This window comes from Parus major, chromosome 3, assembly GCF_001522545.3.
Source record: "Parus major isolate Abel chromosome 3, Parus_major1.1, whole genome shotgun sequence".
In the NCBI taxonomy this organism is placed as follows: domain Eukaryota; kingdom Metazoa; phylum Chordata; class Aves; order Passeriformes; family Paridae; genus Parus; species Parus major.
The window spans coordinates 77,866,717-77,883,531 of record NC_031770.1 but is presented as its reverse complement, the minus strand read 5'-3'; the positions used below and the strand labels follow the sequence as shown (position 1 = coordinate 77,883,531).

Genomic DNA, 16,815 nt, shown 5'->3' with positions numbered 1-16,815 from the left:
TACACCACATGTTATGGTTGGGTGAAAATACAGTTAGTTTTTTGGTTTTGAGGCCACTATTTTGGGCCCCTGCCAGCACATTTTAGAGATGTACATTTCATTTTTCTCATGCTCTAGCTTTGACCCCAAGCTTCTACTGAGCAAGGTGCTAAAGTATGCTAATGTATGCATGCACCTCTAAACACCTTTAATGAAACCACTATTTCATGAGCTATTTTGTATTGGGTGTTTTTTTTTTTTTTTTTCTCAGTTGACTTCATTGTATTTACATGGTAAGCTATGTGGTATGTGGATTTCATGGGACAGAGGCCAGGTTCACTTTTATGTCTGTGTGTGATTTTTCAAAGTATCAATTGCATATGACTTGCTCTTGCTACATCATTCTGGGACTTGTGAAATCCTGCGTACAGATTTCTATAGCTGGAGGCATCTGGACACAGGGAGATGGGGAAAGTGGGATTCCCCAGCTGAAGAAAATACCCGGAGAGTCTCAGAGTTGAGATGGTTTCTTGGGTTTCTAGAGCAGCTGCTTCCCAAAGGACTAATTTTGTCTGCAAATGGCTGGCTCAGGAAGCACTAAAGCTATATTGCTTTGGCCATGTGCATAAGGTGCCAATAGCCACCAAATGCAACTTGGTATCTGTGTTCCTGTGACATGATTTGCCCATATCCAAACTGGATCATGGCCTGTAGTTTGCTCCCGTACTGACTGTGCTTTACCAGCCATTGTTGCTCCTGAGGCGCAATGGCAGGAGGCATCAGCTAGGATGGGAGCATGTCAGGGGCTCCTGTACCGGTTTCTTACTTATTTGCACCCCTGTGATGTTTGCCAGCTCCTCTGGAGTGAGTTGTTTCAGGCGTGCCTGTTAAATTGGCAGTGACTGACACTTATTGCCAGCACCCAGGGATTCCCTGTCATTTGAGAACTATTGGGACCTGTCTAATAATCACACTTTTCACATGCACCTTCTCATCCAACCCTTCCTTCAGCTGCTGTTGTCTAATGTGATCAAAGCCTTTTCCCATCACACACTCCCTCTCCACTTTGTCGCTGGTGAGGTCTGATGACTCACCCTCGTTATTATTCCGAGCCTGCAGGTCACCCAGACACAACACAGTGCCCACACAATGGTGACAACTGAATTATAACAACTTCTCGGTTTCCTTTGCAGCATAGATACAATATTTATGACACTATTAATGCACAGAGCTGTCAAGATTTTAAAAATGAGAGTAACTCACCTGCCCCTGTCACACATGCATGTCCTCCATGTTTCAGAAGTGTCAGGAGAATTCTTATCAATTTTTCTATCTTAATAGTCTTCTGCCATGGAGCCTGAGTCAAAAATGGCAGGCTGTACCTCAGCAGATTCTGATGGATCTTTCTGTGGAGACAGCCAGCATGAAACTTTCAGCTGTGTTGCTTAAGCAAGTGACTTAAAGAACCTTGAGGCCATGGGGATGTATAAGCACTATCACCCCCTCATCTCCTCATTTTAAGCAGCATTTTAACTCCCAAATATCTTCATAGATTCATCTCATAACCTTACAGGGCACTTGATACTTCACAAAACCAATACATGACACAAAATTCACTCTCCTGGATCAGAAGGACCAAATTACGTCTCGGTATTTATGCCAGGTTGGATGTCAGTTGTCTCCCTAGGGTCAGGCATGGAGCTGGCATCAACACTGCAGTTTTGTGCTTTGGCTATATTAGCAGAAATATGATTGATTGCCCTTGACTGTGGGTGATCTGGAACACATTTGTACTGCCAAGGGATGGAAAAACCCATCTGATGGGAATGAATGGATACAGCAACGTAAAGCTCCCACTCTACCTGGCTCAGGAGGCAAGAACTTGTACCTGCAGTCAGACACTCTCACAGTAACTTTGTGAAAAATACACTCCACTATTCCCGGCCATCATTGCTCTTCCAGTGGAAGTTACAGTGACCAGTGACTTGTTTGTGGACTTGTTTATAATTTAGGCATTTCTGGATAGATCTTCTTTAGCCTTCTTTAGCTGTGGGTTCAAACACAGAGCCTGAAGAAAGCTGCAGAGGGAGGGAACCCAATGTACAACTGGCCTCCCTCATAATTTCTCTTAAGATCTTTTATTTTTGTTCTTGAAAAGCTGGTTATTACTTTTCCCTCATGTCTTTGCACTGACCTGAACAATAATTGAGCTCTATTATAGTCACTGAATAAATCTGGTCTGAGAGACCCCCGTGCTACTGGCAAAGAACATTTCATGGCACATTCTTTCACTACCTTCCTCAGCCCATTTCTTTTAAAATTATAAACCTACATTTAGAAAAAGTAAATTTATTGTGGCTTTTCTGTGCAGATGGTGATAAGTGTGAGTTAGCATTTGTAAGCTTATAAGCACATATGGTTTTGTACATATCAATTAAGGCAGTTGGCTAATCACTCTAATATCATTACTGATTCATCTGTATTCCTTCAAATAGACATTTATGCTCAGCCTGCTGGTTTTTATACGTATGGACTGGATTGTGCAATTCTCCCTGTCACCATTTGTAGTCAATAACATTTCCTTGGCACCAAAGGGAGGAAAAGGGTACATTTTAGAACTGTGTGGGCAAGTCATTTGGCCCATGCCTTATGTATAAGGCATGCACATAAAATATTTGTGCGTGTGTGGTTTCTTTTTAAAGAATCTGCTAGTCATGCTGTGGGCTGAGTGACAACAGCATTATGTTTACGCACATGGGACATACATGCAGATTCATGCATGCACTCATCCTGCTGTTAGAAAGCCTGTTGGGCATGGCCAAGCATCTTTATCCTAACCAGCCTCAACTCACAGCCCTGATTTGGCTGATTTGGCTCACCACAGTATTCCAGGTACTCCAAGGTACCTGAGTCTCTCTTTGGACTTTGGGAGGTGTTTGGGATAAAAAAAACTATGAGAGCTTTTGGAAGGTTTCAGGAACTGGACTGCTTTTTCAGTGCTTGTGATAAAATGAGCTGGGTCATCCCCTGGTACAGGAAACCTGCAGGACTGGAGGGCTGTGTGATTTGCAAGTCCATCCACTGACCAGAAAAGGTTCACCCCACCTGCCCTGATCTAATCCATATGTTCTCAGAGCTCATCATCATGCCAAAAATATAGTGGATGAAGGCTGTAAAATGACCACTCTTGACAAAGATTTTAAAAAAGGGACTAGGGGGATTTTTCCAAGCTTTATGTTTGGGCAAAAAGGAATATTCACATAAACATTCAATGGGTTTTTTCCTTCCTTTCCTTTTACTTTTCAAAGCTTCATGGCCACTTTTATTTATCTTGCAAGTGAATTATGCACAGTCTCACTAGGGAAGTGGTGGATTACCCAACAGTGGATGCATAAGATTCAGAGGGACAAAATGCTGGCCCATCATGTATAGGAAATGCTTTTGCCAAGAAAGGTTGGACCAGATGATCTTTGAGGTCCCTTTCAACCTATAATACCAGTTCAGAGCCAGAAACCCGTGCATTTTAGAGAACATAAGATTTTTGGGAGTGTTTTTACCTCTGCCTTTAAATTTTTTTTAAAATTCAACAGTATCTTTAGTCAAGACTTTTTTTTAAGAAACTGTTTTTCTTCAAAATTTGTTTCTGGTTTTGGTGCTGAACAATTCTCACCAGCTAGGAAAAAACCCTGAATGCTTTTAGAAGGAAAAAAACCCCAAAAAAGGACATAAAATGAATGGGACCAGCTGTGGTCCCAAGGAAAAGTTCTATGTTAGTTCCTCACAAGAGTTTATTTATAGATTTTTGCAAGCTACAGTGTTAAAATTGCTATTTAGTGATGGCAGGATGGCATTTTTAGAACTCTGCCTAGAACCTGGTGATCTCCCCATAATCCCCTGGCAACTTCATGATGGAAACTGTAGTTCAGCTATAGCAAAGTGAGGATGAAGCTGATAGTCCTGCAAATGTCCAGCACAGAGCTCTGCTTTTGGGAGGTTGTGGGTGAGTTTGCCTGTAAGGGAGCCCTTCTAGAGAGCCAGCAGTGCAATGGATGAACTCTCCTCATCTCCCTCAGTACTCCATCCTTAGTTAACTGTGCAATTAACTAGACCTTTGCAGGCCTAGAGAGACCTGTGTCCTGTTGGGGCCACACATTTCCAGTTCCCCCTGATGTTAGCTGAAATTGGGGGCACAAAATGCTCTGGAGGTTGGGTATAGCGAAAGCCTGAGCCAGGCTCTTGTCTGCACATGTGTCATTGGACAGACTTGCCCTCTGTAAAATCTAGACCTTGCTAGCTAAAGGGTCTTTTCCACTAACATTTTTCAAAGGAAGTAAAGGGGACATGAGAAGAGGTTTTCAGTAGAAAACACTTGTGGTTTTGAGAAAAAACTTGAAATACTTCAGATCCCTCTTCTCCCCCACTTTGGCTGTGTTGTGTGATCATCACTGCTGAGGTGGACCACGGTGTCTCCATGTGGGTGTCATGCAGCACCTGTCAAGAGATGTTTTTTGGCTGCTGATTTTGCTGACACTGAAGTACAGGAACATGAGGAAACTGGACTGTGTACAAAACATCTCTTCCCAATCAAAATATCTTAGTTGTCAATATATAAGAATAGTGTACTTGCTCATAATAGTTTTTGCAACACTAAACTGAAATCTTTGTAGAAATCAGACAGTGGCGAAATATTTAATAGAAATTTAATTCCAAGGGTTTTTAATCATAAAACTGATTTAATTTCATCCCAGAGCAAATCTTGCTGTCTTGATTAAATGAGGCAGAGAGAATAATTGCTGGCTGCACGCATCTCTCTGGTCCCTCATTTAAAGGTGTGTTTTTGGAGAGAGGAGGCTTCTTGCATAGTATCTTTGCAGGCTTTGGTCACCCTAGCTACTTCGTGACACACAGCCAAGACCAGCTGAGGCTGTTTATTTTCCTTAAGAAGTCCATGCACCTCCTCACTGAAGTGTTTTGGACAAGACACTTAAAAATCACAGCCTTGACAGCTCCCCAAGGCTATCCTCTCTTGACTTTCTCTTATGTAAGCATAGCTACTGAAACATTGGGCACTTCATCCAAGGTAAATGTCTAAGCCTCCTCTCCAGCCAAACAGAGATGGGCACCTCTCAGAGAGGTGGTTCACTTGTCTTTTTAGGAGAGGATAATTGGAAGTGCCCCTCTTCATTGCCAAGAGGGGGATGCTGACTTAAATCAGATAGATATGGTTAATCTGATAAATCAGACCCAAATTGGTCTGAATTTTGAGTCCATGCTTTATTCTCACTACAGCCCCTCACCGAATTCTTAGACCCAAAGGCTGATAGTATTAGCCTGGGGGAGGAGGCATTTTTGTAGACACATGAAAGAGGTCTGAGAAATGCAAATGCGCCATTAGCAGCAATAATTTAGCTTCCCTCACCCCCTTAAAAGCTGCATCATCTTCAGTGGGGGCTGATGTAATAGCCAAAATTTTGGCATTGCCAGATATTGAGAGTTTCAATCTTGAAATGTAACATTTTCTTGACAGAGTAATTTGTACAGGGCACTGTACTGAAAAAGAACCTGTTCACTTGAAACTGAGTCTCACCCATCCATTGCTTTACTTCGAGTAAAATTAGTCTGCAGGAGAAATCCTGCAGTCAGGAGATGGAGAACAAGAGGGAGCATGACCTCTGTTGCAGTTCAATTTTCAAAGGTGCATCTCATACAGTTATAAAATGCTTTTTGATGTGCCAGGGGATCCAGCCAGCCCCCAGGCTTCCCCTTGTGATTGGGTTCATTGCAGCAACATTTTGCTGCTTCCATCTTCTATCCAATGACAATCCCATGGCTCCATGGGACAAGGGCAGGCCAGCAGTGGCAGGAGGCTGGAGAAGCATTTCCCACCTTCCCAGGACTTCTCCCCAACATCTGTAGTCCCAGTGGGAAGGGTCCATCTCCATCTTCATCCTCCCTAAGGCCAGGTCAGTCCATGAGGATATGTGGTGCCCACTGGTCTGCCCTCCATCGCTTAATTTTCAGGTAAGATTTCTTACATAGGGCAGCTGTGCCCTCCTGAAATCCAGACATTTGGAAGGCCCCAAAACAGCCATGAGTTGTCATGGAAAACCTTCAGAGAGATGCTGTATATTGACCTGATGTCATGGATAATGTATATTTAATTTTATGTTTGCTACACCTCAGGTATCCACAGAAGACCCCTGAGCTTTGTCCTCATGGTTACCAATGTGTCCTCTGAATCCCTCAATACAGTGCTGTGGTGCCAACTGGAAATATTATACTTAAACTTTAGGAGAACAAGCCATTATCATGCTCTGATTTCAATGACTTCCTCACTCTTCACAGGAAAAACAATTTCTTCTGATCTGAAACCTGGCTCAGAGGATCCCTCACAGAGACCGAGTTTGATAATATTCACTGAAGACATTTTTGACTTAGAGAAATACAATATAAAATGGAGCCTGGCAGGTTTGGATTTCTTGGGTTTGCTTTTTTTATACACTTACAAATCTTTTGTCTTGGTAAATTAGTTCTTTTGCATAATTGGATCGTGGATGCACATCTTCTTTTATTGGAAAAAGAACCAAAGACATTAATGAGAAAACAATGACAGTATTATATTTTAATACATTTTAGTAAGGTATATTTTATATATGACATTTTATTATCTGTTGTTACATTACATTATATACAATATACAAAAGCTGGGTTTGTGTATTTCTCTGCATTTAAGTAATGAAAAGTATGATATCTGATGAAATATTTTCAGTTTAACCTGTTGAATGATTTTGGGGGCCTAAAGAACTGTTGTGACACTACTTCCTTTAGGTGCTGCCATTTTCAGATTCTTTCACAACCCATCTCAGTTGTTTCATCTCCCTATAACAGTTGCTTATAAGAAATACGCTGGCTTTCCTTCACACTTAGTTGCCATTTAAAAAATATATTGGCCTTTAAGAAGAGCTTGCTTCTGCTTATCACAGAGCCACAAATCACAGAATGGCTGGTGTTGCAAGGGACCTCCTGGGGTCATCTAGTCCACCTCATTTCCCCCACACTAAAGCAGGTTCCCCTGGAGCAGGTTGCACAGGATCGCATTCAGGCAGGTCTCAAATGTCTCCATGTTTTAGCCAGCTTTGCTCATAACTCATCCACTTCTTCGTCTCCTCTGCTAAGTGTGATGGCCACGGAGCTTTTGGTAGAGAGACAGCACAAAACTGCAAGGAGAACAGAACAAAGAAAATAAATTTGCTTTCAAGAAAGCCTTCCACTTCTTTTCTAGGTAATTAAACTCCCTGTTGCTTGTAGGTTTTGCAGCTTGACATTTTAATGTGTCTCTGTTCTCATTTCCATTCACTGTTCGAGGTTTACAACAGGTCATGCCACTAGAGCAAATGTTATCTGAGATTGAGTAGCCCTTTTTCTAGTCTTTTCTAGAAATATTATTGTTGCAGTCATTAATCAAACAGACCTTTACCTTTTTCTTCTTTACCAAAGAGGTTTTTTCATAGGTGTAGTCATCACAGGCACTGCAGTGTTGTCTGCTGAAAGTCTCCGATTTTATGTAAAAACTCTTTGCCAAAAGAATCAGTAGTGCCTTTAACAGCTAAATAAATGGACTGTAAAGTCCAAATTGTCTTGACAATATACACTGATTTGTAGTAGCCAAGCATTTCTCTCTTCAGCAGCTTAGCACAAGGGTACCAGACAGCCTCACTGTTCCAGAAAAAGGGATAACAGATTTCCAGCAATGGGGAATGGATTGTTGCTGCATCCCCCTGTGCCCCTAAAGCAGCTCCCCATGGCTTCAGTGTCTCTGAAAGTGGCCTCTCAAGTGACATTGTCTCCTTTCTGATAGCTGCAGTGACAGGACAGTAATATTTACCCCATAGTCAGAGATCCCTGAGAGGGGCTGTGGAGTAATTCAAGGGGTACGTTAAAACCACACAAGAGAACTACCACTTGCACTTGACTTACACCTGACTTCTGGGCTTTTGCACCTTCCTGGAAACCAAGGACACACGTGTGATCACTAACATCACAGGCTGAAAAACACTGATCCACAGCTAGCTGGAAGAGCTCCTCACTCCCCCACCCCTGTCATCACGTTTTTAATGTTTCTAGCATTCTGGTCTGTTAGAAACCTATTTCTTCCTTTGTGCATGGGTAACAACCGAACCCTGGGAATAGGGAAAATGAAATCCACCCAATTGTTTATGACTTTGTCAGGTGAAAGAAAATAAGCTAGACACTTTCCAAGGACTGGCAGTACTGCCTGACTTCTCCTCTTTGCAGGATGAGGTGCCACTGACTGGCAAGTTTAAGGAACCTCTTCCTCTAGTTTATTCTGAATTTATGAGTCCTGAAGCGCCACTGAATGACCAATGATTTCAATGTGTTTCCAGAGCTGGTCTGCTCAAACCCTTGAGCACCTGGAGGAGTAAATACCAGTGACTCCTGCCCAAAACTGCCCACAGTAGTCCTCTGTAAGGCAGCTTCTACTCATGCCCGTGGAGGTCACGCATTCCTTGGGGAAGGCAGGAAGTGGGATATTGTGTGGGAGGGAAAGGCACTTTACCACTGAGACTGTCTAAAGGAAAAGAGCATCAACCTGCTGATTCCTGTCCCAGTGCCTGACCATTTCCATGCAAGGAAGCTGTGGCCCTTCAGATTTTGGGAAAGGCTTCCTCCCTGTGGCCCTTTTTTGGTTCCCCCCTTGGTTTCCTACATCTTACAGCAGTGCTCGGAGAACAGGGACACTGTTCAAAACTTTATGGCTACACCTGTAGCCATTTCCTTTAAATACTCTTAGAACTAAACTGAATATTGCTCCAGCAGATAGAGGATGAGTGGTACTGCTGAAAGTATGGCTGACGTCTGTATTTGGCCCAGAGACTTCCAAGAAAATTTTGTCTGCCTACTCCCAGCTACATTTAGCACAAGCCAGTCATTTGTGACTGCAGCTTATAAATACTCTTAACTTCTGGCATACACAATGGGAAATAAAATGCATCTTATCTAAAGGCCAAGCGATTATTTATTACAGTCATTATTCATTTCTATTGTTGTTACTAATGAGGCTTTAACACTTGCAGGGCCATTAGCTCAGCTAAGGGTCCCAGATTTCCTTGGCGTAGCTATAATCTCTTTTATCTGATATATGATTCCTGGCTTGTACATACACAAAGAGGAACTGGGTATCAGAAAAAGAAATTCACACTTATTATTATATCCCACAGTTCATTATAATGCTATAGTTAACGTCTTTTCTGTTTTCTTCATTGAATTCCTTGTAGCCAGGTAAGGATCATTCTGAAATGAAATATTTCTATTCAGCTGATCTGTGCTGTGTCTTCTGACTCTTTAGATAGCATTGCCAAATTAAGAACAATCGCTCCGGTGTTTGTGTTTAATAAATATTTCAGTGCTGCTCAATAAGGCTGACACTACTGCGTTAAGGACACTTGGATCCATGTCCCACTGACTCATGGCTCTGTTTCTTCCCTTCAGAAGGTGGCGTGTGAGACTGAATCACACCACTCACGCTGTGTGTACAGAGGGCTGAGCAGGGAGACTGTCAGCATGACAGGCATATCCCTTGTATATGTGATGGAGTGAAAAAGTGAGCAATAATTAATCATCTTCATTCACTGACTCCAAAAACACCCAGTTGTATCCTGCCTATGAAAGGACAATTGAGCTTAGCTTCTCTTCCTCTCCTCTCCTCTCCTTGAAAGCTCAAAAGATAAAGAAAATTCTTTTCAGCATGAATGTAATGGGAAATGGATCAGCCACAAACCAGTGTATGTTCTCCAATGGCTGGACTGGTTTTAGCAGCTCCTGCCTACTTTATTCCTAACAAGAGGCTCATGGAAGCTCATTGCCACCTGAGGTCTGCTGCTTTGTCTGCCTGTGGGACTGTGTGGAAAAGGCACAGAGGTGGATCTGGCTAAAAAAATCAAACCAAAAAGGCAGAGGACTATTCTCCTCCTCCGTAGGCTTGCAAATAATCACTCCAGAAGAAATGTGGGAGAGCAGCAGGGCTGGGGTGGTATGGTTGGGTTGAACCCGAAATGCTTGCAGGTTGCTGCAGTCATACCTGAAGGCATGATTCCTTTATTCCCTGGTTGTAGAGAACCACTTCTAGCTGACACCCAACTGTCTGGATCTGCTAATATTTTAAACTCATTTTGCACAGCAGAAGGGTGCTGGGGGGAGTGTAAAATGATGGGGGCCAGGCCTTCACTTCCAAACATAGTGCATAGTTAGGTCCTATTCAATTTAGGGATGGTGACCAATTTAGAATCAAGTCATGGCCAGAACATGAGTGGGACCAGAGAGCAATGGGCCTGACAACAAGCCTGAAGACAATAATGAAACATCAAAGTGCTGTCAAGCCCAAGTGCAGACATGACAGGTCTCCTATCTGCAGCGTCCAAGCCAGTCATTCATTTCTGCATGCCTCTGAGATATTTCTTCAGCTGTACCCCTGAAACATCCATACATCTCGAGAAGAGCCCAGAAAAACTTTTGGTGGACTACCTTGCTGAACTCAGAAAATAGGAGTCTCACTGAGGCACTTGATACCCCTTGTATCTCTCAGCTATGCATTGGGAAGCCTCTCACTGCTGCCATTCCAGGTAAAAGGGAGAAGGAGCACCCGCTTTGGCAAACAGTGCCAAAGCTGGCACAGCTGCACTGAGCTGAACAACCATCATACACCCAGCTCTTGGTGCTGCTCAACAGTGGGCATGCTGTTTTACCCATTCTGTCAATACTGGTGTTTCCCAAGTGCTGCCATTGTGCACAGAAGCACAGACCATGGAGGCAGGTGCCATATTATTTGCTAGAGACTTCACATCCTTATGCCATCATGCCCCTGTGGAAGCCAAAGAACCATTTATAACTGTCTCCAGAGGGAGTAGAATTAGGGACCTGTAATCACAAGAAAGGAAGTGACTTCATAGGCTATCAGATCCAGTCATCTCCAATCATAAGCAACTTACATGCATACTACATTAAGTGATGTCAGACTCCACCCTGAAATCAGACACATTTCTTTACCATCTGTTCCACAATCCAGAACCAGTTTAATTAGAAGAGGAAGTCTCTTGCTACTCAATGATCATTTTGTACTTTTACTTAATCATCTTTCCAATTGTCCCCACAGACTGGAAGTTCAGGTGTCTTGTTGCTGACATTTCCACTCAAAACTTATTTGCTGTGCAATAATGCAGTCAGTTTCTCATCAGCACTTGCAGAAATGGAAGTTTGATTAATCCTTACTTGAAAGTCAGGTCCTGAGGTCTTAGTCCACAAGTTGGACTAGGGATGGAAGCTTGTTTACCAGCTCTCTGAAATACCTCCTCACACTGACATTTGCTTAGTGTCTTTGTCACCCTGACTCCGATGTTTTTTTCCTCTCTCCACTGAATCATTTATGCACTTTTCTGCTATCAAAGAAAAGTCTTCATTTTCAGCATGCTGTCAGGAGAAATTCCTTTGAAAAAAATCTTACTTTCAAAGCCTCTCAAATGAAAGAAAAAATGCATAGCATCACTTCCTCTTCTGAGTTTTATAAAAAAGAAACACCTTTTTCAAGTCTTTTTGTCCATCTCTCTGCTGATACAGGACTCTCTATTAGTATTATCTACAAGGTCAATTTAATAGTTTTTCATGGTGATCTTTACAATTGGATTCCTCCAGGGGTAAAATTACTCCATAGGCTGTGGTGGGCTGTTCTCTCTCTGCACAGGGTAGTTGACAGTTACGATGTCTCCTGCCTAGGTAATAGCCATTGCATTCTTTGTACCTCTTTAGTTTTTTCTCATCTAGCAGCTGCCTATTTAACTTCACTAACCTTCCCACAGGACTCTGTGCGTGCTGTGAATAGGCTGTCATAACCATATGCAAGAATGGAAAGTAAAAAAATTGGCCTGGTTTCATTGGATTTATCACTGCTCTTCTTTGAACTCCTGACTACTTATCAAAATCTATTCTTTTCACAGAAGATGTGATCTTAGCTAAAGAGCCAACTGCATTAAGAGCATCACTCTGCTGGAGCAATTACACATGGTAATTTTCTGTGTGGAGAGGTCATATGAGAGAGAGCAGGTCCATTACCATGAAAGAGAAAATATCCTGTCTTACAACATAATATCCTCACTGAAGAAGACCAAAATGGTATTAATCTTTATTTGTCTTTACACTTCATTGTCAGTTAATATGCCCTGAACATTTTCACTTCTTGGTCTCTTGGTATTGCTACCACTTCACAGGCTGTTCATTTTGGTGGGATGTTTTTATTATGCCTAACTGAACCTCACTACATAATTGCATTCTGCCTGTGACTCAGTTCCACTTGATCAGTGAAGCAGGAGGACTGGAAAAGATGGTGTGGGTCACTGAGTGCTGTCCTTAGCAGTTTCAGGTGACTGTGCTGTAGATGTAAATGCAGGGTACTTGAATGGTCCCAGAGCTTGTGCCTTTCCATATATGTCTTCTAAATATCCTCAAGCTGCCTGGCAGAGGAATGTTTAAGCCCAAAGACCCATGGCTGTCAGTGTTACTGAGGCAATAAAAAACGTAGTGTTGGACACTATGACAAAAGCAATGCTGGACAATGACTCTGCCCTCCAAAACACTAAACCTAGAAATTCCTGGGTGCTTGTGGTGAAATGGGAGAGGCAACAGTTTTCAGTGATTACTTGTCATTCCAGCCTGTTCATCCATCATGACATCATGAGGGGACATTAAGAATAGGAAAAAAAACCTTAATGTGATTAATTCTTCCCAAAATATGCAAGGAATACAGTGGTTCACCAGAGGTCCTCTGGTTGCATCAACCAGGGTCCTGTGGCATCAACAACCCTAGGCTCACTGTGGCTTGCAAAAGTCTTTTCTGGTATTCATGGAGTAGACTTGCTGCTTTCTTCAGCAAATAAGGAAATCTAGCCATAGGTATTACTATGAAATAATTACTTACAGTCATCTTTAAAAAATGCTCTAGACTTTCTTTGATATAAAAGGCAAATTATGAATGTGTTTCAGACTTAATGAGCCTTCCTTGTGCAGAAGAGTCTAGGATGCAGAACAAGGTTAAAAAAGGTAAATTAGACTTTGACTTTGGTCTGTGAGCTCCCCCAGGTTTTTAGCTTGGCTAGTGAGAAGATCAGCCAAATAATGTTGTCACTGCTTTGGATCTGGGCTGGTTATTTACAAAAGGTGTACAAAGCTCCATGGGTCTGAATGTTGCTGGTGTGGGTGAAGGTGAGAAGAATGTTTCTTAGCTGACAGCTAATGACCTTTATCCCTTTCTCATCCCCAAACCTTCTGGTCATAGTGACTCTGTAAACCCTTCTCTGATAAGTCCTTGCCTTTCACTGACTGCTTCAGTGACATTTCCCATACTTCTCATGTATCTCTGTTCTCTTCTGGGCCAGTGGGGTGAGGTTTGCTTGGAGATCATGGGCTGTGCTGCTTCTGCCTACATAGGATGCTCATGGATGAGGCTGAAAACCACGCTATTCATCTGCTCAGCTTTCTCCCGACTCCTTCATCTGCTTTCTCTACCTTGGTGCTGGAAGAGGCTCCTGAACCTTCTCCCTTTGCTCTCTGTTTGCATTTGACCATATGGAGACTCTCCTGCTCACACCACCAGGTCCTGACTTTGCCCTGCTGGGTAAAGCAGCTTTTCAGCTATTTCAGCTCATGCAGGAACACTTCAGCCTCTGCAAAACACTCAAAGCACAGCTCTTGCATCCACCAACTTACCCAGTTGCTGGTAAAACAATAGCTTCATTTTGTGGTTTGTTTTTACTGCCCTCCTGATAACAGAAGTAGTTGTGGTTTAAGCTCAACCAACAACTAAGTATCACTCCCCACTCCTCAGTGGGATGGGGAGAAAATGGTAAAACCCATGAGTTAAGAACAGTTTACTAATGGAAATAAAGTAAAATGTAATAATACTAATACTAATACTAATACTAATAGTAGTAGTAGTAGTAGTAGTAGTAGTAAAGAAAAAGAGAGTGAGAGACAGGAATTACACCCAAGAAAACCAAGTGATGCACAAGACAATTGCTCACCACCCACTAAGATATATCCAGCCTGTTTCCCAGCAGTGATCAGTCCTTCCCAGCCAATTCCTTCCAGTTCATACACTGGACATGATGTTCTGTAGTGTGGAATATCCCTTTGGCCAGTTCAGGTCAGCTGTCCCGGCCATGCTCCCTCCTGGCTTCTTGTGTCCCTCCTCACTGGCAGAGCACAAGACACTGAAAAGCCTCGGACTTAGGGTAAGCACTGCTGAGCCACAACTAAAACATCAGTGTGTTACCAACATTGTTCTCATCCTAAATCCAAAATACAGTACTGAAACAGCTTCCGGGAAGAAACTTAGCTCTATCCCAGTGAAAATCAGGAAAAATGCAAAACTTAGTTGTGTGTATTTGATTAAACTTCTAAGGAGGCCACAAGATGATGGCTCCCCACATACCAGAGTGCTTGCAGTGGATTTTTCAGCTTCTGCAGTTTCTTTAATAAACACTCCATGTTGTCAGCCAGCAATTTAATTCTTTGTATTGTAACATCCCCCACTGCCAGTAAAAGCCTCTTTTCAGAAAAAATCTCTTTGTTAGTATCTTTCTGACTTACCGAGAACATAAAGTAACTTGTGTCATGGTCTTGTCCTGCAACATCCCAAGCCTGACCTAAACATGGGAACAGAGCGTCTGGGCAAATGAAGAAAAAAGCAAGTAACACTAAGTAATCAGTCTCTTTCTGTCTTCCAGCTAAGTGCTCCAACTCTCAGAGAATATCATCAGGATATGGTCCTTTTCTTAGTTCTGGAGATGCTGTTCCACATTGTTGCAAAGCCAGGCAGTAAGAGAGGGAACAAAATGGGTTTTTTGACTGAGCTCAAGAAATTTGGGAGGACAGGAAAGAGAACCTTGGAAAACAGAGATAGCCTATTATTACCTGAAACTTTGTGAACATCTGGCATCCTTCAGAAAGGCAGACCTTCAAAACTGAAAACCAGATCCTGAGGCATTTGGGTTCAGCTGATGATGCTTTTTTTAGTCCCACACCATGAAGATTAAAACAATTACGGATTGGAAATTGTTAGTTTACTTACTATTACTTTTTAATGATAATGTTTGTAAACTTGTGTGGTTTAAAATGTTATTTCATCTGGTTGATTACATTGTTCTAAACCTGTAATATCCTAAGGTTTAGCAACCACACCATGTCATCACACTTTTATATCCATAATGAATTTTTGCATGCTAATAAAATACCAGTGCCTCAGCTTCCAGAAACCTCAGAGGCAAATATTTTATTACATCACAAAATTAATTTTTATTGCCCTTCTGTTCTGTGAAGCAGAAACACAGAGCACTATGAAAAGAAAATCAACCAAAGTGGCCTTTTCAGCAGCTTTGCAGCTAGAATTTCTTTGTTAATCTCCAAGGTGATATGCTCTTCAGATTGACGATCAAAGCTGGGGGGGTAATGACATATTGTACAGACTGAGTCTACTGAAAAACTCTCCCTGGTAAGGAAGCATTAACCATTATGGGACCTCACAGACCATGTTGCTGACTTGCTCAGAATTACAATGGTGTTTCTGCCTCACAAGCTAGTGGGAGATGTAGATGTTATTGCCTGCTTTTGTGCCTGGTCACCACGAGAGCTGACTGGATACTTCATTACTTGTTGGAACAGTGGAGCTGGAGCCCTGCTGTAACATCTGCTGCAGTTTTGGGATCTGACTGCTGCAGCGTAAATACTGAATTATTTCATTTAATAGAACTGCTGGTGTTTAATTCTCCCTGTTTGCAGGAACACAAGAGGTGTTAGCCAGAGAAATGCATTCACAGGCACTGGGGCAGTAGACACAGACAGTGGTCAGGGGATGCTGTAGCTCTTGGTACCCAACAGCTGTAGCCAGGATGTGACTTGGACAATTGGCTCAGAAAACCAGCTGAATGCTGCCAGGAGGTGATGTCCCATGGCTGGGGCAGACTGGAAGCTACCTCACTCCCAGATGTGTCTGCTGCCAGATGGACTGGCCATTTAGGTAGCTATGTGCCCCTATTTATGTATCCATTTGCTGTGGCTCCGCAGGCAAAAGGGAATGTGTGTATGCAGCATATGAACAATTAAATGTCTTCAGATGCAAATGGGAGCTCTGTGCATCCTGTGCTGTAAACATAGCAATTTGTGTGTGCTCATGCATGTCCTGTCAATGTTTGTTTAATGCTTCAGTTGCACTCACTTTTTCACTTTTAGTTTGTATTTTAATGTGCAGGCACTTGCTGAAGTGTATCCACTTAGCGAACATCTGGCCTTGCCAGGTTTTTAAACTGAACACACATTCTAACAACATCTGATTTCTCAGTCAGCACCGAGAAAATGCATAGATCCAGTAATTTTTCCTTTCCCCCTGTGCAAGGCTGGCTGGTGCTCCCTCCCTAGCAGACCCTATTTTATGTGTCCCACCTGGGTGTGGGGGTTGCAGCAGACAGTCCCAGCCAGCACCTTGCTCTACAGAAGCTCTGCTCTGCCTCATAAACCCTGAGGAGCCCTGAAACTCACTTGTGGCCTTTGGACATTATGAGCTTCTAAGGTCAATTGACTGAGCATGGAAAGCCTGACTCCTCTTCAATGGAAGGTACTTTTATTTGTTCAGTGCACCTTCAAAGGCTCACCTCAAATTAAGGATTTAGTTAAGGATTTAAATTAAGCGAAGATCTAATCAGCACAATAATGTGTAATCAGACAAGTAACAGGGTTGAGACAATTTGCTCTGTTGGGTTAGTATTTGAACAGGTT

The 16,815-nt window shown here is 42.5% G+C and overlaps 1 long non-coding RNA gene across 3 annotated transcripts in view; it reads left to right on the top strand.

Annotated features, from left to right (window-relative positions):
* Positions 1–16,815, top strand: part of LOC109022553 — an 81,863-nt gene that overhangs the window by 52,173 nt on the left and 12,875 nt on the right. For all 3 annotated transcript variants that reach the window (XR_002001501.2, XR_004496471.1, XR_002001505.2), the window contains one exon: positions 6,325–6,447. This is a non-coding gene — a long non-coding RNA (uncharacterized LOC109022553). The remainder of the gene's footprint in view (positions 1–6,324; positions 6,448–16,815) is intronic.